Source organism: Uloborus diversus, chromosome 2 (genome assembly GCF_026930045.1).
Source record: "Uloborus diversus isolate 005 chromosome 2, Udiv.v.3.1, whole genome shotgun sequence".
NCBI lineage: Eukaryota > Metazoa > Arthropoda > Arachnida > Araneae > Uloboridae > Uloborus > Uloborus diversus.
In genome coordinates this window covers 199274151-199298159 of record NC_072732.1, presented here as the reverse complement: position 1 = coordinate 199298159, position 24009 = coordinate 199274151, and the positions used below count along the sequence as shown (strand labels likewise).

The 24009-nt window shown below is 36.3% G+C and overlaps 1 long non-coding RNA gene across 1 annotated transcript in view; it reads left to right on the top strand.

Moving 5' to 3' along the window:
* Positions 1-17307, top strand: part of LOC129217619 (uncharacterized) — a 30833-nt gene extending 13526 nt beyond the window's left edge. Inside the window, exons 2-3 of the long non-coding RNA XR_008580234.1 lie at positions 8383-8545; positions 16318-17307. This is a non-coding gene — a long non-coding RNA (uncharacterized LOC129217619). The remainder of the gene's footprint in view (positions 1-8382; positions 8546-16317) is intronic.
* The last annotated feature ends 6702 nt before the right edge of the window (positions 17308-24009 follow it).

The window sequence follows — 24009 nt, the reverse complement described above, 5'->3', positions numbered from 1 at the left end:
ATAAAAAAAATTGTTTCTTTTTCCCCTGTTGCCAAGAATATTTTTTTTAAATGAATTAATGCACTTACCAAAATAAATAAAAACAATAAAATGTCAATTGAAAGAAATAATTTTCATTGTGAAAAAAAAAAAAATCGTCTGCGCATATCTTTATGTAGAAACATAAATGACTTCGAGTTTATTCGCCGAAAACTGAATACCTAAATTAAAACTTTAGCGTGAAAATAAAAATAAATCATATCAACAATAATTATTTCACAGTTAAAACCATAGCTGTGGAGTCGGAGTTTATCTCATTTTGAGATAAAGGAGTCGGAGGCGAATATCCAAGAATCGGAGTCGGTCATTTGTCCTCCGTGTATAAATTTTTGCCAAAGCTACGAAATCAGAGTCGAAGTCGGGGAGTTGGAGTCCGATTAATTGTCGGGCACAGGAGTCGGAGTTAGGTGCCCCTAAATACTCGGAGTCGGAGTTTGGAGTCAAGAGCTATTTCCAACAAAATTTGTTTGAAGTAAATACGCCTTCAAGTACGGAATCTACATTGACTTTCAGTTTCCCCGTAGGCGCTAATGAGAAGGGATTTGAACTGTTTAAAATTGAACGGAAAATTGTTCAAATCAAAACGGTATTTTATATACAAGTTTTTTATACAAAGCTTTTTCCTACAAAGTTTGTTTGAAACAAATTCGCCTCACAGTTCGGAATTGCCTTGAATTTCCCCGTAGGCGCTAATGTTAAGTTTCTTGAACTGTTTAAAATTGAACAAAAAATAGTTCAAATCAAAAAGTGAAATATGGGAATGAGGTGTCCTCGCCAAGATCTTTCGAACAAAAAAAAGTTTGTTCGAATCGGACTATTCATTCAAAAGTTATTAGGGGGGGGGACAGACCGACAGGACATTTTTCCCCATCTCAATGCCCTACTTTCCAATTTTTAACTTTTCGATACTTATTTAATTATTTTATTTATTTTTGACTTTTTTTTTGCGATATTTTTAAGATGCATTAAGCCTTCTTTCATGCTTTTTCTTCTTTTTTTGACTTTTACTGGGAAAGTAGGCTAAAAATCCCCTTATTGAACAATCCCAAATTTCCAAGAGCATTTACGCTAACAAAAGCCTTTTCACTAAACAAATCAGGCAATTATCTATTTATCTGAAAAGACAAACTTTGGTACTTTCTGACGTATTTTACTTTTGGTGGGTCCTAATTTGGGGTGCAGCAGTTATATGCAAGCATACATGCACCTCACTTGGCTTGGTATCTCTTTTTCCTAACTGTAAACTTCCTGATACAGTCGCCCACTATGTGCGTTGCTACGGAGTCCAAGTTTTGAGGAAAAAAATCAAAGGGAGAACGAGGAAAGTATTTTGAGAAACATATTGCAGCGTAGTTTCCTAAAAAAGTGGCGGCCAATATTTGTTTTTTCTTCTAGCCATTGGCGACCAAAAAACTTTCTCACTCTTGATATTTATCTTAAGTAATCCTTATAAAACACTTAAATCCAGATAAGCCGTTTCCAACATCAACTATAACATTAAAATAATTAATCAAATAAATCCAACAAAATTATCCCTTACGTTTTCTATTGTCTTATTCATAAAAGATAATTTTCCCCCATTAAATACTTCATTACAAATATTGACATGACAGAAATATTCCACTACGAACTACTAACGCGACAGTTTCTTTCATCAACTTGATGAATATTACTTTGCAAGATAAATCCTCGATCTTCAGGTCACACTCCATGTCATTGTGTACCAGCGCTAAGCTAACGACTTAGAACTGTTGCAGATCATTAAATTTGCATCGCCTTTCACGGATGTCTGATAGAGAGGTCTAATACTGTGAATAACCTCTGTGTGTATAGAGGATTCTTTGACCTCATGAAAGGTGTAATAAGGCAGTAAAGGAGCAATTTGCGAAGAGAGATCGCTCTTTCAAAAAGTTTTCTGTTGAAGATAGTTAAGGCGTTATTATACAATATTCAACAAAAGTAAATGAGGGCTGAGGGGCTTTGCTTTGCAAAAAGCAAACATTATTTCCTGGTGTGGAAAGGGGCCTGAACGTGTGATGAATAATTCAAGTGAATATTCAAAGTGCAGTTGGAAATTCTCTTTCAGCAGAGACCGTTTCAGATTGCACTGAACAGTTTCTTCCAGTAAAAAGAGAATATTTTTGAGAAAAATTAGGTAGTGTAGGTTCCAGGCCCGTCCTTTAGGTGGGGGGAGGGGCATGGAAGATCAATTGCTCATCCCTGATTTGAAAAATATATATATGTTACCGTTAAAGTATATAATGCAGTTATTTTATAGAATACCTAGTTATTCCATGAAATAACTGATCGTGTCCGCTAAAGTGTGTAATATGTTATTAATTTGACACTTTTAACTAGTTATTCTATGAAGTAACTAGGTATTCTATAAATTAACCAATGAGAGATAGTTAAAGTTTAAAATAAACAACATATCTAAAATGAAATAACTAGGTATTCTATAAATAAACTAATGATAGAACATTAAAATTAAAAAGGAGTAATTTATGCAGCGTTATAAATGGTATTTATGGAAACGTACCATAAAATCATTTGTTACAACAAGGATTACTAAAATGACACTTGGAATTACAAAGAGCATTATTTCTAAACAAAAACTGGCGCCAACACGCTAAACAAGTTATCTCCCTATGGAATAGTTCATAAATGCAGTAGGGGTGGAAGGTAAATGTATTTGACGTGCAACATATATAGTACAGATTATTTTACACCTTAACGGGCTGCAGATCGATATTGTATGAAATAAAATAACTAGTTAAACCATGAAATAAAAGATAGTTTTACTTACACTTTAACGGACGCGATCAGTTATTAATATATATATATATAAATCTCGTGTCACGATGTTTGTTCGGGGTAAACTCCGAAACTACTCAACCGATTTTTCTCAAATTGCATATCTATGTGTCATTTTGTCCAACTTAAAAGATAGGATAGTTTTTATAATTTTTTATCGCAAATTTCATATTAATTATGCAATAATAGTGTGATTAATTGTTTAGTTCTAAAAATTCTTAATAGATGGCGGTGTAAGTTAATTAATAGATATAACTATAACATCGTATGACTTACTGCTAAAAACACCAGGATAAAAAAACTCAGAAATGCTGCTTAGAATTTCCATATAACGTTTCGGGATATTACAGGTTATTATTTACTTCCTGAGAAAATCAACTATATTTTTCAAAACGTTTCCTTGAATTGCAACAAATTGCAGATTTCACACCGTTGTGAAAAGTATTTTTCTCCACCAGTATCAAGATTAACTAAACGTATTTAATAGGTGTATCGGTTTCCGAGCGATTACGGTTCGTCCAGATTGACTCAACACTCAATGAGTGCGAAAAGATATCCGGATCAAGAAGCTTTGCAAGAGCTGCAGAGGAACTACATTTGGGGGGCACGGCAGTGCCCCCGCCAAGTCGAGCGCGAAGCAAACACTGCCGTACCATCTTTACTGGAACCATTTCGCCGCATTTTCGGGCCCCTATTTGAGAACCTTCTGGTGAGACTAGAACGCAGAAATTTTCGTCATCCAGTAAGCTATAATCACATACTTAAAATCCGAAATTTCAAGTCTGTAGGTCATTTAGTTCCGAAGTTAAGCGAAAGCAAAGTTTCGCATTTATGACACTCACTCACTCATGATCATCAAAATAGAACTAGTACTTTCCATGAACTCAGAGAGGTGAAATTTGGTACAGAGTTAGAATTTGATGGCCACATAAAGGGAAAACTATAAAAACTAGGCTAATTGAAGATCTGGAGTGACCCTGATTAGAAAACACAAGAGCCCAACCAAATTATTCGAGATCGACATAACGCCTTTATAAAAAATATTCAACTTGGCGGGCCGCTTTATTTGATGTCAAAAATCGAAAGCTGAAGTATCTAATGAAGAACCCTCAGGTGTATTAGAGATATGGCAATGCCCCGTTCTACTATTGGTACATAAAAAATCGACTGTCATTGCTAAAGTCCAGCGTAGTGGGACACATCTTCTAATTTAATCTAGCCTAACTTTAGTCTACTCGAACATTACACAAATTAAATGTTTCTACAAAAAGAAGTGAAATCCCACCAAAAACATTCTGTAAAAAACTAGCCAAGTCTCGATGGAGCTGCTTGTTTATCTCTAAAAAGTAGTGAAATCTAGACAAAGTCATGACAAGTCTAAGGTTCCTTACTGCGATTTCTTTATTATTATAGTTAATGTTGTGTGACTTGGCCGTTAAAGGGTACACAAGGGTATAAAACCAGGTGCTCCATGACACCATTGCACCAATCTTTCGCCAGAACCGCTACCCATTGACGATGGAAAATTGCCACTTGGAAAACGTGTAAACAAAATTGACTTGTACCCACTAACGTATAAAGAATGTTTAACGGCCAAGTCACACAACATTAACTATAATAATAAAGAAATCGCAGTAAGGAACCTTAAACTTGTCATGACTTTGTCTAGATTTCACTACTTTTTAGAGATAAACAAGCAGCTCCATCGAGACTTGGCTAGTTTTTTACAGAATGTTTTTGGTGGGATTCGACTTACTTGCTTGAAAGTCTGTCTTCGCGTTGGCAAAGCGTGCATTAATGCGTTGAGAACTTTCTTAGAAAAGCAGGAAGGTTCTAGGCTATTATATAAAACATGCGTTAGGCTTCGCTGAAGGTGCCAGAATCATAACTGCCTTTAACCAAGAAGACTACTGAATTCTTCAAAAATATTCCAGTTAATTTCAGGAAGGTTAATGAATTTAAGCGGAAAATAAATATTTTCTTTATTTTGTTCCCCAAGAGATTTTTAATATCATTAATTATTGCAAAGATACGTTCGCAACAGAAAATTGCAGTGACAATTGCATCGTCAGGCATTGCTGCTACTTTTTTCAGATGGTAGACGAACAGCACATTCAGCTTTAAAGTTGCCTACTAGATATTCATAACAAACAAAATCAACGCATGATTGAAACAATCGTTTTTATAGCGTAATGTCGAGATAATGCGATTGGCCATGAACATGCGAATATAAACGCAAAATAATCTAATTGCACAAGTATTTTCTAAGCAACTGCTGGGTATTGGAAACGGTGAAATTGAACTCCATCAAAATATACAGTACAACAAAGAGCCAGACAATTTCTACACTGCCGTTGAGACGAAAAGTGAACTAATTGAGAGTCTATTCCCAGATAAATTTAATTTTTTTAAAATCATAATTGCCTCTGTTGTGGGGAAACTCCCCACTCATTTTTCTCCACTCATTTTTCTCTATCTTCCTTTGTTTATTTTTACCTTTTTGTCTTGATTGACCCCCCCCCCCAATTTTCTTCTATTTATCTTTATTTTTCCTTTTTTCGAATATTTTTTGTTTCTGTTTATTTTATTTCTTGGTTTTCCATTCTGCTTTTCCTTTCTTGCGGTTCACGGTTATCGACAATTTCTTTTCTTTTTGTTTAAGCTTCGGCTTAATCCTTGTCCAATTGAATTCTTTCTTTCTGGGTTCGTACCTAGGAGAAAGCTCCTGGCCTTTGCTTGCATTCCTATTGGTTCCTGATCGGTTTATAACTTTGTCATTGGTGTTTGGCTAATCCGCTGTTTTTATCTTTTAAGCTGCATGCTTATCTGCTCTTGGCTTTTGTCGGATGTCTTTTCATCCATAAGCTCATTATTTTTTGCATTGAAAAAGGCGTTCCCTGTAACGCCGAAACACGTGTCTGCTGTAATTTACAAATTTGTGCTTCTACTTACGTTGTTTGGTCTGACTTTACTATGAGCCAAACTGTTGTCGCGTCGTCTGGATCTGCACTAACAATGAAGTATTTTTCTGGTCGAAGGAAATTTTCCTATATAGAGGAGAGAATGGGGTATCTCGGACTATGCTTGTGCAAAATTGCAGTAGAATACAAATATAACTGATAGGTTATTAAATAAATATACGTATACCACAGCGGAGAACTATACACTGGTCTCCAAAAGTTAAGCATGATTCATAAAATGCGAGAAAAATCTGTAAATTTTCGTAAAATTATATAAAGTTACTTATGGAGATTCATTGGTTGAAGAAGAAACAATATGTTTATGCAAAATAGTATAGTCGATGGTGTCATGCGCGAATTAGGTGCGCGTTTCGGAATGTGGATAAAACAGCTCGCACGTTTTAGAGAGTTCAGGCGCGCTTCATGCAATTGCTGTACCAAAAAATCTGGATCTGGTGAAACAGAACTAATAATGACACAAAGGCGCCAATTGGACATGTTTGCGAAAGGAAGAATCGTTGGAATGTTAGAATCTGGACGATCACAAACTGAAGTGCCTCGTATTCTTAATGTGCCTCAGTGTGTAATCTCGAGACTGTGGCAGAGGTTTTCAAATACGGGAGATGTTACCCGCCGACCAGTACCAGGTCGACCAAGAGTCGCAACCGCAAGCCAAGATCGTTTTCTGGCAATTTCTGCACGTCGTCATAGGAACAGCTGTGCCAGAGAACTGGGTTCGGCGCTCAGTGCCGTCACAGGAATAACAATTTCGAGGCAAACTGTTTACAGGAGACTCAATCATGTCGGTCTGTATGCCAGAAGACCGGCAGTTTGCATTCCTCTCACATCAGCGCATAAACGCGCTCGTTTAAACTGGAGCTTGCAACATCGGCATTGGAGTCTGGGACAGTGGGCTAATGTGATGTTCAGTGATGAGTCCCGCTTTACTGTACAGAGTGATTCTCGTCAGGTAACAATCTGGAGAGAAAAGGGGACTCGTTTCCAACCGCAAAACATAAAAGAAAGACATCACTTTGCGTCAGCAGGAGTAATGGTGTGGGCGGGCATTATATTGGATGGCCGCACCGACCTCCATATTTTTGAGGCAGGCTCAGTCACTGGTCAAAGATACAGAGACGAGGTTCTTGAGCCTTATGTTTGCTTGTTTCGAGGTGCTGTTGGTCCTGAGTTCATATTCATGGACGATAACGCGCCATGTCACCGAACAGCTGTGGTCGATGAGTTCCTCGAATCAGAAAATATCCAGCGAATGACGTGGCCTGCGAACTCCCCTGATCTCAATCCTATCGAGCATATCTGGGATATGCTCGGGAGACAATTTGAAGCCCGTTCGCCCCCTCCAAGCTCCGCTCCGGAGCTAAAAAGAGCTCTCCAGCATGCTTAAAACTGTTTAAGCCCACAACTCATCCACCACCTCATAGAAAGTATGAGTAATCGTTGTGCAGCGTGCCTGGCAGTCAGAGGTGGCCATACGCACTATTGAATTTCAGCATCATCTTTTAAAGAAAAATTTTTGTCCAAAGAGTATATTCCTCATATGCCTAATTTTCATTTAAACTATTTTTTGGGATGATAAAAGTAAATCTTACCGTTTTTTTTGAGTAGTTTCCTTATTTTGTAACCGTGTTGCACTCGCATATCACGTTCCTCCCTATTTCGATGTATATTTCTCATATTACTCACATAACAATTATGCTTAACTTTTGGACACCAGTGTATATTGTAAAAGGGGTTTCAAAGTGAATATTTTTCGGTAATAGTGCTCTCGACGAAGTAATATGCTGCCACCAAAAAATATTCTTTTTATAATGTTTCAGTGGTCCCATTTATTGAGTAATTACATGAAATACACCGCCAGCTCAGTGAATTCCAGTCGAGGACTGCAATTTCGTGCTTATTAGCACTCATCAGTCCGGCTTAGGAAGTGGCTAAGCTGGAGGTGGAAAACCTCTTGAGGAAACCAAGAGTGCCAAACAGACTGGTAGCTATAAAAATTAGCACTGACCAGACGAGTGACCAAAGCAATGGTTCAATTCAACTCGAAGACTGAAGGCAAGGCATAGTATATTCAGTAATTAGATGACTAAATAGATAGATCAATATATGTCTTGTTGATAATTTAACTTTGTTTTGAATGCTGGATCCATCACCTTTTTTATTTCGTTACTATTCTTTTAAACCGTACTCTGTTGCTACAGGAATAATTTTGATCAAAAACAAGCAAATGTTTCATCAGAGTCTGTCCTTTTTCTAACAAAAGTTTTAGCATTTAAATTATGCTTGTGCATTACGATTGTAGGGTGGATGGACTTGAGGTGGATTATAAAGTACATTGATTTTTGTTGTAGTTTCCTTTCCGTGGATGGAAAATTTCTTGTTCCGTTCCAGAAAAACAAAAATAAATAAATTGTAATTCCCTTTTTTTTTTTGCTTCTTATCTTATTCTTTCCTTTTAGCAATAAAACCTACAATCCTGTTCAAAGCACACGAGTTAACATGAAAAAGGCCCTTCGTAAATCTAATAATAATTTTCAATATGTCTTTTTAGGTCAACGCGATTGAAGTGATCTGATCTTAGGTCAATGAATCTGAAGCGAAGCGAGGCCGCGAACTAACTAATGAATGAAGGTGCTCGACTGGACATTGCTTCACGCTCAGTGATTACCAAGAACAGCAACAAATAATAATTGAATCCTTTTTGGATTTTTAAGGTAAAACTGGTTTCTTCCTTCACTCTTCTGATATGAACAAAATATGAACAAATTTTGCAGTTTTAAAAAGTGAATTAATCATTCAACTTTATTTTATACTAGAAAATCGTCCGTCAAGATATGACGGGCTTATGCTCTTGCTTCTACATTTGTAATTGCTTCTACATTTGAACGAAGCCATTGCCTGTTTGGTGATATTTTGAGAGTTAATATTGTAACCCTAACTTCAGTGGATTAACCCTAAACTCCAGTGTATTAACCCTAGAATCTAGTAGGTAGCGTTCATTGTTGACCATGTTTTCGTTTCTTCATTCCCGTGAAATGACACAGTCTAACCAGTAAAACAGTTAAGTTACCGGATCGAGTTCAGCCTTGTCACATGCCTTTCCCTGCATGTTAAACATTACCAAAACATATTATCAAATTATCATGGAGTGAGTTTCATTGTTGAAACTCGCGGGTGATCATTGGCTATTATATATACGAGGATGTGTATTTAGAATATACAGGACGTTCAAAAAGGGTTTTAAAAAAATTAAAACTGATTGTACAGGTCTGAAAAAAAAAGATCTATATATAATGGTGAAAATGAATGCAATTTTACAATTTGCACAAGTTTATTCAACAATATCACCAAAAGAGTACTTTTTTTCTCAGTGGGATTGAATATTGATTCTTAACCCCATTGTTGATGAAATGCGTTGCCCACTCCCATTGTAGGCTAAAATATTTTTTATATGTGACACCATTCTCGGTGGAAGCCATTACATGTAAAAATGTTGGCGTCCAGTTTCCCACCAGCGTTTAATGTCAGATCTCTTTCTTTCTTTTTAATGGGGCTGCGGTAGAGGCAGTGCCTTTTGCAGGCCTAGTACGATCCCATGGCATAGCAACCACTCTTTCACGTGGCACCACTATCGGTGGGATGCCATTCCCACGAGAATTTCGACACCCAGTACGATACCCTGGCATAGCAACCACTCTTTCACGTGACACCACTATCGGTGGAATGCCTCTGCCACGAGAATTTCGACACCCAGTTTCCCCACTACATGGAGGCACCTGGACTCTATTTGATGCGAAACAGCACTAGGAATTTAAATTTGGCAATAGATTCTAAATGCCAAACGAGAACTCGAGGGGTCTTTTACATGCCGCATAATCATACGACATGGATGCTGTCAATTTTCTGCATCTTGAAAATCCACCGACGAGAGCCAGGACCGATCCTGCGCGTTTGAGCGTAAGAGATCAGCTTCGAACCACTACACCACTCTGTCGGCATTGAATATGAGATCTTTTTCTATGCCAATTACATAGACTAGGAATTTAATTTCGAAGACAGCATCCGAGTTGTTGCTGGCTTGTGCATGGACGGTTTAAATTGAACCGAAGGTGGATAAGACAGCCTAGTCAATTTTAGTGCAGTTATCTTTGTAGAGATCTTTATGTGCATTTTCAGTAATTTGTTGTAGTTTCCTTCGGATGGCAAGGCAGGAAACTATGTAAGCTAGGTTTAAAACTTGCTCGGGGTAGTTCCTACAGTTCTGGTATGTTCTTGTTCCATCTTTTTCATTCCTCTAAAGCGTTTCATCCTGAGTGTTGTTAGGGGCTTTGCAATTTCCTATTGGTAGTTGGTTCTCAGGCTTGATGTTAAGTCTTAATTGTTTAGTCATTGAGTTAAAATTTTGAGACTGCGATAATGTCTTTTAGGGTAACATTAGAGGATGAATTCGTGTTGAGGTCTGTTGCCTCCTTTGTCAAAGTATCTGCAACCTCATTTCCAGCAATGCTAACATGCGCTGGGATCCATTGAATAAAGCAATTTTTAGTTTAATTTGAGAATATGATCTAGGGAGTTGTTTATGTTGCGAGCGAGTCGGGAGTATCCTTTCTCAATTGTCTGTAGAGTAGCCTTACAGTCGCTAAAGATAACTAATGCGTCAGCTCTCAACCTTTGATACAATATTACGAGGTGGACGCTAACGACTTTCTTCTCATGAAAATCCACCAGCTTGGGCTGGGTTGAACTCACAAACTTAGGTGTACGAGGCAACGCATTACCATTACCACCACCTTTCAGCCCAAAACAGTTAATGTAGATGACCAGAGGGACAACCAAAGCTTGGTGTGCAACCCAGCTACATCAGCGTATGAATAACTGACGCACTTACAGTGGAATGCAACTGCAGGTCCCGTAACTACGGTTGAGATTGTTCTTTCCAATGCATGCAATCACATCTGTTATTTTGTCTATACTTTTTTTGGACATGCTGCAAAATTTGCTTGAGTAATGTCCAGTGATAGAGATATGTCCAATGAGTTGAGTCCATCCAATAACCCAGATTGCATAAGTGACGTTTAAACGTTTCATTAACGTTTTGAAATAGTTGACACGTTGACAACCATTGTAAAACGTTTATGAAACGGAGTGTGCTACCTGGATAAGACGTATTGATCCATGAGAGATAATGTACCCATAAGTGATCTATCGATTGATCCATCCATCCATACATACATACATACATATCAATGGTGCACTCGCAAGTTTTCCTGTACCAGAACGACAGTAAAAACCGTCTTACTTCTGTCCAACGCCCTACCAAGGGCTAAACTCTTCACAGAACATTTGGCTTTATGCCTTGCTGCAAATCATTGTTGTTAATTCATCTAAATATTGTTCTTAACGGAGCATATGCAAAAAGAAAATAAAAAAATAAAAAAAAGAAATGCACTAAAGGTGCTTTTGAAAGTATCAAAGTTAATACAAAATTGAAAATAAAACGTATTTTATGTGAAAGGAAAATTTTTAGTAACATAACGTCGCGGCGTTTAGTCACGAATGCACGACTGATATACAGGGTGTCCGAATTAAATATACCAAATTTGAACAATAGTTGAAAAAAAAAAAGTTTAAGCTCTACTACGAGGGCAATATTGACCAAGTTTGACAGCTGAATTCTTGCAGTTTGACGGAATTTTTTTTTCTCGCAACTGACAAACCTGCAATATAATTATATTTATAAAAAAAAAAAAAGGAAATGGCGTCTCCGTAAGAGAAGTACAAATTGCTCTCTTTTATACAAAAATATGTAATAACTTAAAAGAATGTTTTTGTATCGAAACGGGAAAGGTCTAAAAGAGGCTACTATGGGAGCTAATAAGAGGGCTTACTAAGATACTAAGAAAGCTCAGGGCTACTAAGGAATTTTTTTAATAAAATCTTTGTGAGTATCGATATCTAATTTTAGTTAGCCTGTTCTCTATCAAGCATAGCGGCATCCAAATTCAGTACTTTTGATTCGGACACCCTGTTTGTATACCTACGCACTAGTGCAGCTACTATTCTCCTGGGGGAGGGGTTGTCATCAGGGGTGGATACAGACTACCATTTTAGGGAGGGGGTCATATGCAAAAGAATGACCCTCCCCCCGAACGAACTTACGGTTTTAGGCACGAAAAATTTCTTTAAATGTCAATAAAAAAAACACGAAATCTGTGAGGAATATGGCTCTTAATAGGCACAAACGTTGCAAACTAATTGCATATTAACTGAAAGAAGAAGTTTCAAAAATTTGTTTTCAAAAATAATTAACGAATTCAAGAGACAACTGAAATCGTTTACATTTTATTCATACAGTGTTTTGAACGCAATGTAGACGGATACTATTGACGACGGTTTAGGGGAGGTTATGACCCCCATGACCCTCCCCTTGTATCCGCCACTGGTTGTCATAACAGTTCTTACATGTTTTATTAACATTTTAGAATTGACAGTAAGTCGTAAACCTCATGATTCGAGAGGGAAGGGGGGGGGGGTAGCATGTAGCAGCCTATGTTTTCCTCATTGTGCTTTCATTATTTTATCAAATCTACATTCCCACTCTTTTCCAAAGATAAAAAAAAAAATTCAAGAGCGTAACCTTGCAAACTGCGACTGACGAATTCCACTTTCTGAGGCAATCGTCTTTTATATGCACATCCTCTGCCGATTTCAAATTCCGCTCTTCAGCTTGCTCAGGTCGAGGGCGTTAACAAGGTTAGCGCTTTTGGAGCTGAAAAAACGCGAGGTACGCACCATTTCAGTGAATGGACTCATTGTGTGGTGAATCGCTGAATAAATTGAGGGCTGGTGGTATTTTTCTTCTTTGGAGGCTTCCGCTTGCTTTCATATTTTTCTAAGGAGCACGTAAAGGTTTTTTTTCCCCTCTCATTTGAAGGACCTCAGTTTTTGATTTTTGAGTGTACAGTTGGATTCCGCTACAACGCGATCCGACTTACGCGAAATAGCTATAACGCGAGTTTTTCGTGAGTTATTAATTTTTTATTGCGGACTCAAATTGCTCACCTGTAACATTAAATGTTTTTGGAAATTAGCGGCGGAGCGTTAGAACGGGTTTCGTTGACACTAAATATTGGTTTTGTGAATGGATTTTCATCTCTTTAGCATCACTGGAAGCGCAAGTTCACACAATATATTAGTCTAAACGACGCTTTCTTCAGTTTAAAGTTTAAACAAATAACTGCTCCGATTCTTAATTTTTTTTTTTTTTCATTTTACATATGAACTTTCATAAAATAGAATGACTCCCAAACGTGCTTTTTCATCTAAAGTTGGCGAAAATGGAAAGAAAAAGAGAAAGTTTCTGACCATCAAAGAAAAGGTCAAGATTCTCAATACGCTTAAACAATTAAAAAGTATTTCGGAAATAGCACGACAATTAAGTATGAGTGAATCTTTGATACGTACAACTAAAATTCAAGAAAATGAAATCCGTAGACTTCCAGAACTTAGTTTTAATACTGAAGCCTTCAGAGTAGTGCATAAACAAAATACAAACATCATGAAAATGGAAGCGCCTCTTTCATTGTGACTTAGAGGCCAGAAAGAGGGGTGTTCCCATACTGCATAACCCATGAATCATCTTCATCATTTTAAAAATTGTAATTAAGTTTGCGGTATCTACAGTGGTATTATAATGCAGTAATGTACTTAATGTAAGTACCGTACTGTTTTAATTCATGTCTCTCATTGATCATTGATTTTGTGCTTCATAATAGCAATTTATTGAAACGCATTTTCTAAAATACAGTAAAAAGTCGTTTCTTTATAAAAGAAACGTTAATACATAGTTAAGAAATGGTTTGAAACAATTTGAGGGGTGCTAACACATGTTTGAAATAATCGGGTACTAGGGGGCTATCGCCCCCTGCTCGCTATCGCTCGCCAACCCCCGGAACTGCTTACGCAGTTCCCTGTGGATCGCTTCGCGATCCATGCTCGTTTCGCTCGCTCGCTGTATGCCAATACATTAGCCTAGCTAAAATTTTCCGTAAAAATTAAAGTTGGTAATTGCATTTAGGTCACCATCCATTTAACCAATATGAAAATTACGTTCATAATGTTAATTTGTCTGCTTTAGCCAGATTTTCGACAGTTTAACTTTGCTGTATGTAAGATGACTGCCTTGGCAATGTGCACAACTTTACCATTATAGATACAAAAGTGTCTGTCATTGCTTTGGAGAGATTGCACTTCTACCTGTTGGTCCGCGGAAGGTATTTTATTTCCCTTCTACCACCCATTGGAAAACCAATGAAGGCATTCCCCTATCCGCCACCTGGGGACGCGCCCTCTAGGGGTTACAGGCTCCCCCGAGGGATGTATTTACATTATTTACACTCTTATATATTTACATATTTACACTCTTATATATTCTAATCTGAGAAAACTTCCTCATATACACAATTAAAAATGTCCCGTTTGGGAGCCACAACTGACACTGCTTCAAAAGATCTTGTTCTTGATAATGCCACATAGAGCTGGCCGTGACTAAAAACAGGCTCAGAGAGCACCAAACATATTTTCTCAAACGTTTGTCCTTCTTGTTGTTATTCTGAATCCTTGCCACGTCACGAACAAAAAATGGTTTAACTAAAAACGCGAAAACTCGCCAAGGCTACTTTGCTTGCACAATACTAAAACTACTATAACCCTAAACAAATTTGGCGAAACCTTTCAGCTGAGAATAAAAGGAATAAAGTAAATTCTTTCTCGGTTATTCATTTTGAACTGAACTGTCGTACTGAAGCAGAGAATAGACGACGCTCAAAGCGCCTACGCGTTCAAAACAACATTGCCGATGAACATGATTGTGGAGCAATGTGTGAAGAATGCGAATTTTGTGGTGCTCTTTATTGGCAGAAAGAGCGTAATACTGCAAATAAATATACTAAATGTTGCCATGACGGAAAGGTGCGGTTACCGGCATTGTGTGACGCACCTGATCTGTTGAAGGAACTGCTGACTGAAAATTCCCCAGCCGCTAAAAATTATCGGCAGCGAATCAGAGAATACAACTCTGGAAATGGCTCGTCTTAAATTGGATTCAAGAACGGTTTCCTGCCTTCTTTGAGCTTTTCTTTGCTGATTAAGGTTGAAATGGGCCACAGCCCGACTCAAACTCATCTCAAAAAAAAAAAAGTTCGTTGAGTATTCTGTGATTCAAGATTTCAAAACAACGTAGAAGTTTGTTTACATGATTTATCGGCGAAGTGTTGCCAACAGAGGTTTAGAAATTCACCCCTTCATTTGCCGGCACGTAAGAGAATTATATATATAGATGCTAATAAAATGTTTCGAAACATAAGTTGTTCCACAACGCAAAATTTCAAATTGCGCGAAGGGTCTTGGAACGCATCCCTCGCCTAAGTCGGGATCCGACTGTACTCTATTTTCGTACATCTTTCTCTTTTACCAAAGGGATGAGTTGCTTTTATTGACCTCCACCCATTAGAAAAGTTTTACTGATGTTATTTATTCGGAAATTTAAATTTTTGAATTAACTATTACGTGATTAAAAGTATTTTATTTTCAAGCGGGATTATTTCTTTCAAATGCTCAAGAGGTTGAAGACTGCATGAGAAATGTTTTCATTCACTAACTTTAAAGGACCGATATGTACAGTAAAGATGGGTCTTGAAACTCATTCAACTCCCTCTAAATCCCACAATGTCAATTTTAGTACTATGAGAAATCTTTATGCCACAGACTGTATATTGGAGGAAATCCATTCATGCTGTCATATTTGGTTGTAAAAACTAGACTAATTGGGTACAATTATTAAACATTTTTTTTCATCGAACTTGTCAGTACATTACATGTGAGGTAACTACAAGCAAAGAGATGTAATTAAAAATATTAAAATACTGGAGGCAAATTTTACAATTAGTAGAAGGAACTCTCACCTGTTTTGTGACAAGAGATGTTAATATTAACCCTGGTAGGAGTTGCTGTACAGCAAGATTTGGAAAAACTTTCCAACAAACACCTACTTGCCATTTCAACATTTGCTCACGATCTTTACTCCAAATTTCTAAAAACGCTCTTACACTCCTTTGTTTCTCATTGCCTCATGGGACTTTCTAACATTATCTTGTCTTCAGATAATGATAGATTCAAGTTGATACTCTTCTAACCTACGGCGGTAGAATTTGCAAACTTTTTACATACTATCTTTTACCTGTATGGATTGCATATTTATAGAAGATTACGTTTTGAAACTAGTTTAAGAAATACATTTGTAATTTGTTTCTTGTGTGAAATATAAAGCTGTTTCAACAACTTAAGTACTTCCAATTAAGTACTTATAAATTCTTAGTTCAGTAATAACTAGAATTATGAGCAAACAAAAATCGCTGTATATTTTTCTCTAATTACTTTTCCTCTCCATCTCTCCTAATTTATATATTGTTTTAATTAATTTTTTCAGGATTTAGAACTGAACTGTTGTATTCCATTACCAATCAAGCATCTGTCAACATGACCAAAGAAACGCCCAATAAGTCAATGAATAACTTGGAAAATAATAGAAGCATATTTTAGAACACATTCTTAATAAAAGAACTTTTACTCCAGAACATGACTACAAATTACGGGTACTATTACGAGCGCCCGAAGACGCCAAAGAGGTGGTTCAACCTTGGCGTCTTCTCCTGCACCTTAGGAGGCCTCATCTTCACCATTGGAATCATTCTTGTTGTTTTAGGGTCATCACCATTTGAACCGGAAGCCTTGTGGATTTCTGGCATTGTATTGTTATTGATTGGAGGCCTCTTGTTCTTCATGGGCATTGGATCAATCGGTCTATATCAGTCCAGAGAGGACAGGAGGAAGAAAGAACTGCAAAAAGCAGCAGCTAGGCATTATGTGTCTAGCGTTAGAGGCGGAGGGTCTAGTTTGTTGACATTGGTGGAACCAATGTAACTGGAAAAGTAACATCTATACTTTCATGTAAATATGTGTTCATTTCATTTTACAGTGTGCCCAAAAATGAATGATAGATTTCAAAAAAGAAAAGGGAAGCGATAGAAATCTATCGGAAAAGTTCGGGGAAGCACGGGATTTTATCCTACCCATTTGCATATTTAGTTAGCATTTCCGACAACAGTTGGCGCTACAGGTATACGAGAACTAAAATTTGAAATCGTATTATATCCATTCGGTGTTTTAGTACACAATAAGTTTTCCTGTGCTAGTGAAAATGGGAACATCATGCTACAAATGAAAGTATTCAATACTCTGCAAGCAATATACAATCAAAAGCTTTTGGATAACTTATTATGCATCAAGTGCTTATGATTATTGCTGCATAATTTTTGCTGTTGATGTTTGTAATTAATTTATGATTGTAAATTACGCTTCATTGCATATTTCATTGATGCTCAAATATGTTTTTCATATGTTAATATGTTGACACAGGCGTGGAAATTCCTTAAATTTTCGTTTAAAACTTTTCTTTTTGTAAAATAAATAAATGTATAAGAAGAAACTGAATGAGTTAAGTTCTTTGTATCGTTGAGCTGGTTGCAAAAGTAATTTTCTGTTGATTAGACTTCTTAAATACAGGGGTGCACATCCGCTTCCCAAGTGCAAGGGCGCACCCCCTCCCTTAAATATCGCGAAGACCTTACCCCCAAAAAAAGTGAAAAATACCCATCAACCCCGCCCCCAAGAATTTCAATGAGGTCTAATAATTCTTAGGTGGACACCCTCCTAAATAAGAACCATCAGTTTTCTGCTAATCTTTTTTTCCTTGAGAATTTTTGGTTTGAAAATAGATAGTTCAGCAAATTCAACTCAAATCATCTTCCCTCCCAATCCTTAGTTTTGACCTTAATTAAACTATGGAAAAGATAACAAATGCATTATGCGAGGTTTTTAAAAATTTTTAAACTTCATAATTACAGTTAAAATAATTTTCTTTTTGAGGAAAGGATATCAAAGTATCCCTTGGAACAAAGATTTTCAGTAGTCAAAAATAACAGAATAATCAGTGGTTGCGAGAGTTACATTTTATAGCCGATGCAATGACTACACGCATTACAAACACGACCACGCACACTTAAGTGTACGAATCACTAGTTTAAAAAGTTTCACTTCTTATAAAAATACTTAATGTTCACTTTTTTCTGCTAGATGGCAGCACTACAAATGAATCGTCGTTTAAATTTCGCTGTCAAACCAAAGCTTTTCAGTCTGAAGGATTAGGATTTTCCCACAGAATTTTTAGAATATCTTATCAAACCACTCTAAATAAAAGTCCAGTGAAATGATGAATAATGTTTCAGAACAATATTTGCATAAATCTATAGCAATGTAGAGCAAATATTTCGATTCCGTATTTTGATTAAGACAGTAAAATTAAAATTTTTTATATCCTGCTTAATGACATACAAAAGAGACCAATTTATAATGTTCATAGTTTATCTCTCTATATTAAAATTTATAACGTTTGACAAATTGTGAACGTGTCTGTGGCGGGTCTACCTCCAGGAGACCCCAAAATTGAGCCTTGAAATTTTGTACAAAATTACTTCGAGCCACGGGGGTGCATCTGGTCTTTTTTTTAAAACTCGAATTAGTTCTTTTGCAAAAAAAAATTTAAAGCTGAAATTTCTCAAATTTCACATATATTGCTATTAAAGGGATGAAAGATTTTCCACTCCCCTAAACATTCAATGTAGTTCAAATTTTTTTTTTTTTTTTTTTCAGCATCATACTAAGCTTGTTCCAATTTTCTCAATTAGAGAAGCAGATGTAAGGGTTTTTATTTTAGCAACAAGTCCTAGGCTCAAAATAAGTCAAGCCGGAGCTAAAGAGCAAAATGAATTATTAGAGACCACGAATTTGAAATCGACTTTTCAAACATACAAAACTTCCGTTTGCAATGCTTAGGAGCCCCTCAGCATCTATAACTGTGCAAGTTGGTACTCCCGGGAAAGGAGGGCTCTAGGGCGAAAGGAGGACAAAGCGTATTTTTTAAATATCTCGGTTTTGCATGTTTCTATCAAGTGTTTTCGTTTTCGGGTGGGACCAGGGTTGTGTTCTAATAATAACTTAAATTCTATTTAAAATGGAGGGAGACGGGGATTTTCATTTTGATCGGAAAACAACTCGTAACCCGTTTCTTTAAAATGATTCTAACAGACGATTTTAATTTTCATTACTTGAATCTGTCTGGATGTCTGGATCTCTTTGACGCGCATAGCGCCTAGACCGTTCGGCCGATTTTCATGAAATTTGGCACACAGTTAGTTTGCAGCTTGGGGGTGTGCACCTCGAAGCAATTTTTTGAAAATTCGATTTTGTTCTTTTTCTATTCCAATTTTAAGAACATTTTACCGAGCAAATTATCATAACGTGGAGCCGTAACATGGGCGAGTCATTTAACACAGCATATTGGCGAGAAATTCATCATCCATTATTTGTAAATATACAGACGAACCAAATGATCTTTTAGTTTTCTACTGCGGGCAAAGCCGTGCGGGTACCACTAGTTATTAATAAAATAAGATTGGGAAACAATCTTCGGTGGTTGGTGAACGTCAACGAGCAGGGGGCGGAGTCCTCTAGTTTTTTTAAATAAAAAGATTCATTTTATTAATAGAACTATTGGGGTTTTCTTCTTACTTCTGAGCTGACAAAGAAATCAGGCAGATATCGTTTACAAAACTTCTACACCAAGTGTTACCATCATTTTAATGCGAAAGTATACGAATTGAAGATTTCCTCTGTTTGGAGTTGAAATAGAAGTTTTCGAAACATACAGTTGCTACACCTAGTCAGCAAAGATTTGCGGAAGTCTATATTTCTATGTTGTATTGTTACTGAAATCAAGAGTTTAGAAGTACAATTCTTGCTTATTGTTACTGCCCTAGAAAACTTATAAAATACAAGGGAAATTCTTCATAATAATAAATCTAACCAATGACAACCTAAACTAGTCATTGAAAATATGAAGGGGAAAAACATGACAAGCTTAATATCGTAAAATTTTTAAATAATGGTTTAGGGCATTGTTTCCATCAAAATTCCTATCGCTAGATAAATTACATTGATTCTTGTGTAATATACACCTCTGAATTCAAACATGACTACAATTTCCCTCCATAACGTTCCACATTTTTAAAGGTGCCGCCCCCCCCCCTTTTTTTTCAATTTTCGACATTTTCACAAACATTATATTTATTCAGACATCTAGAGATACCCGCACGGCTTTGCCCGTAGTAGAAAATTAAAAGTTCATTCGTTTCGCCTGTATATTTACAAATAATGGATGATGAATTTCTCGCCAATTTGCTGTGTTCATTTGCTCGCCCACGTTATGGTAATTTGCACGTCCATGTTATAATAATTTGCTCGGTAAAATGTTCTTAAAATTGGTATAGAAAAATAACAAAATAGAATGCTTCAAAGTGCACACTTCCATGCTACAAATTAATTTTGTGCTGAATTTCATAAAAATCGGCCGAACCATAAGCGCGTCACAAATATCTGGACAGAGATCCTGACATTCAGCTTTATTATTAGTAAAGAGAAGAGAGAATTATATTAGCCATTAAAACTCTTCTGAGGGGCTAGGGAGGTGAAAAATTCAAAAGCATGAACATTTGGAGAACGTTTGGAGGTTCGTGCCGGTATCCCCCCTAAAATATTTTTAAAATAGTGAAAACCGATCTTTCCTTTTGTAAGAGCTTGTTTCCCATTGGTTTCTCTTATTTTTCGACATAAAACCAGAATATAGGACTCACATCTATGAGTCCCATGTTCGGAAACATTTTCCCTTTGTAAAAATAATAATAAAAATGAGCACCTCATGCCGCATTGTCAGTGTCGCATCGCAGATCTTCAGTAAATAACCTTTCCTTAATATTCAACTTACATTCCCAGATATAACTATGATTAAGACATATTAAGAATGAACTTAGTGTGGTTATAAAGTATTATTGGTTGTTTAATACTAAACCAGTTTCAATCAACAATAATCATGTGTCAACGACTGGGTTAGATAATAAGGTTTACTTCTTATGAAAGTGCTTAAAGCTTGTTTCTCGCTTAAAAAACGAAAACTCGCGTAAAACAAAACGCTTAAGCTTCGTTTCCTTTCTTATAGATGGCAGCACCACAAAAGAGTCGTAGCTTAAATTTCGTTCTGAAAACTGTTTCCCGAAGTTTTTCCATAAGAAAGGATTTGATATTTCTTCTCACAGCAGCTCTCCATCAAGTATCGTTTGGTACGCCGGTCTAGGAAGATTGGGCGTCGTCAATTGGGCGCCGAGAACTTTGGGTGCCGAGCACATTGGGCCCAATTGACGGCGCACAATTTTCCCATTTCGTTGGTACGCACATGCATCTTAAAAAAGCATCGCTTGTGTGCTCGTATGGGACGGGAAAATATTTTTGGGCAAAAAATAATGGGCGTGAAGAAAATGCGTGATGTGGCTTCACTGAATTTGGTTTTACCGAGATTAAATAATTCTGGACATTTAGCAAAAGATCCTCCCAAACTGCACCACCTTCTAAAATTGATTATTTTCTTATGGGGGTCATGTTAGAACTTTCTGCTCATGAACTTCGATTTTCGAACAAAAACGATCGGTTTGATTTTTGTTATTACTCTATCCAATTTAACCTGCCATGTTGCTTCATTAACGTTGGTCAATGCAGCAATACATTAGTTATTCGTTACTGAAAGCTGTTTGTTGGTGAACGCTTATTAGATCGCAGTCTCAGTAAAAGTTTTTGAATAATTTCGCTAATTTTACCCCTCACTTAAAAGAGACAATCAAAACCTTGAGCAGCTTAATGTACTGCACTGTCATGCCAGTCATTTAGTGTTTCATCCAAGTTTCTGTCATCTCTTTTAAAGTCGCACTGAATATTGCGGATTGCCCAGCTATTTCACGTAACATAACTTTCAAGGCATCACCCACATTTATATTACTAACTTCACGGTGACAAAGACTTCGACAGGCACTTTCTACAGGTTAGATCTATCTAACCTGTAGAAAGTGCATTATTTTTACTTTCTTTTACAAAAAAAAAAAAGAAGTATTGTATTCGCGAAAAAATTTTCACTCAAAAATCGGCCTTAGTTTCCATTTTGCTCACAGAACTACGCATAAATCATGTGCATTTATAAATCCCCTTTGGGGCCAGTCATTATTGTGACAAAATAAATTCGTTATTGGCAGAATGATTAAAAATTTCACTTTAAGGAAGTCTTTTTCCAATTAATAAGTCACAATTATTTTTATTATTTAAAAAATACATGTATTTTTCATATCGTTGCAATGCTATGCTTAATTCTTAAAGAAATTTGGGGCCTTTTTAGAAGATGGGAGCCCCAGGACTTCGCCTAGTCGACCTTTGAGGTAATCAGGTCCTGCAAATATGGAAACTATGTAGAATAAAATAATAGTTTAAAAAACTTAAAAAAAAACACGCTCTCGTAGCAAAATGAACTAAAAAGTGAAAAATAATCTTTGGATGATAGTAGTTGACCAATCACTTAATTTTAATGTAATACAAAAAAGCGTGGTGGGCTTCTTATCAGTTGTCTTGAATTTCTTCCATTTGTTGTCCAAGCAAAAAAGTAAATGGACACCACCCCACGCTTTTTTGCATTTCATTAAAATTAAGTGATTGGTCAACTACTATCATCCAAAGATTATTTTTCACTTTTTAGTTCATTTTGCTACGAGAGCGTGTTTTTTTTTTTAGTTTTTTAAACTATTATTTTATTTTTCTGTTTTTTAGTCTTATGTTGGAGAATTATTAGGCAAAATTGCAATTACTTCTTTTCGTAAAAGTCTTACACTCAACCCTGTTTTTATGAGGTTTTTTTTTTTTTGGGGGGGGGGGGGGGGTTGTGCGGTATATGAAAATTTGAATCAGATTGGGACTTAATTGACGAAATTATTTTTTAAACGAGTGCGAGGTAATATCTTAAAGTTAAGACAAGGGCACTCCGATGGGATGCTACTGTGAGTCATTGATGTATGTTTGTGGAAATCATATTTATATTACTTTGGAAATTTGAGATGCATTTAAATAAAAGTTTTGTTCAACAATGGTCTAATCAGCAATGAATTTCCAATTGAAGGCTTACCTAAATTTTGGCATGAAATTAGTTAAAACAATTATATTTCATGTTCTAAGTACCTTGGAACATTGAAACAAATTTTGTCTGGTGCGGAAAAATTAAAGGTTTTTGTAGATATTTTTAAATAATTTTTGCTAGCATTTTTAAATGTATTTTTATAAATTTTTCCTTTTTCACATTGTTGGATTTATGCCAAAATACTGATTAAAATTCGAGGAAACTAACAATTAAAAGAGTTAATTAATTTATTTGATTATAGAATATTTCATTGTCATCGAGTCTGAGGTCGCGTGCCAAATTCCGATCGCAGGAAGAGGGCGAAATTTGAGCTGCAAGATTCCGTTACAAGATACATACATACATACATACAGGTGAAGTTAATAAAAGCGTGTTAAAAAATAGGGACGCAGGTAAGGAATTGAAAAAATAGTTTTTTGAAAAAATCCGTAATGTGTGTGTTTTATGTTTTATAAGTAAACTGACCTTCGTTTCCAAATTGCCCTCGTACAAGAATCTGTGGCATGTAGAATTACACGTCCACTGTCCACGGAAGAAAAATTTCCACATTTTCAGGAAAACCGTTACGAAATACCTTTTTTAATTCCATATTAAACGAACTGATGTGTGTATCAGATAACTTCATTTTAATCTAATTTAATGATAATAGTGCCTTGAAGTAAGAAGAAACCCTTTAAATATTTTCACCCCAAGTTTGTTGCTAACCGAAGCAAAGAAAACGTTTTATACAGATAAATTTTCCCAATATTGGCAGTTTAATGTGATTCAATGGTTAACTCTCTAAATATGGCCAAATTGAAACCAGATTTAAAGAAAAAAAAAACCCTCCAAATTTGTCGCTATGTTGTCGACAAAACTTGGTGACCAAAAGCTTGGCGATATATTACCAAGTGTTTGCCAAATTATGACACCACTTGAGTTTGCATTGAAATTAACAATGATTTTACACCAAAAAGGTGTCAAAGACCCCTATGAAACATCTGAATGCCACTAAAAGGG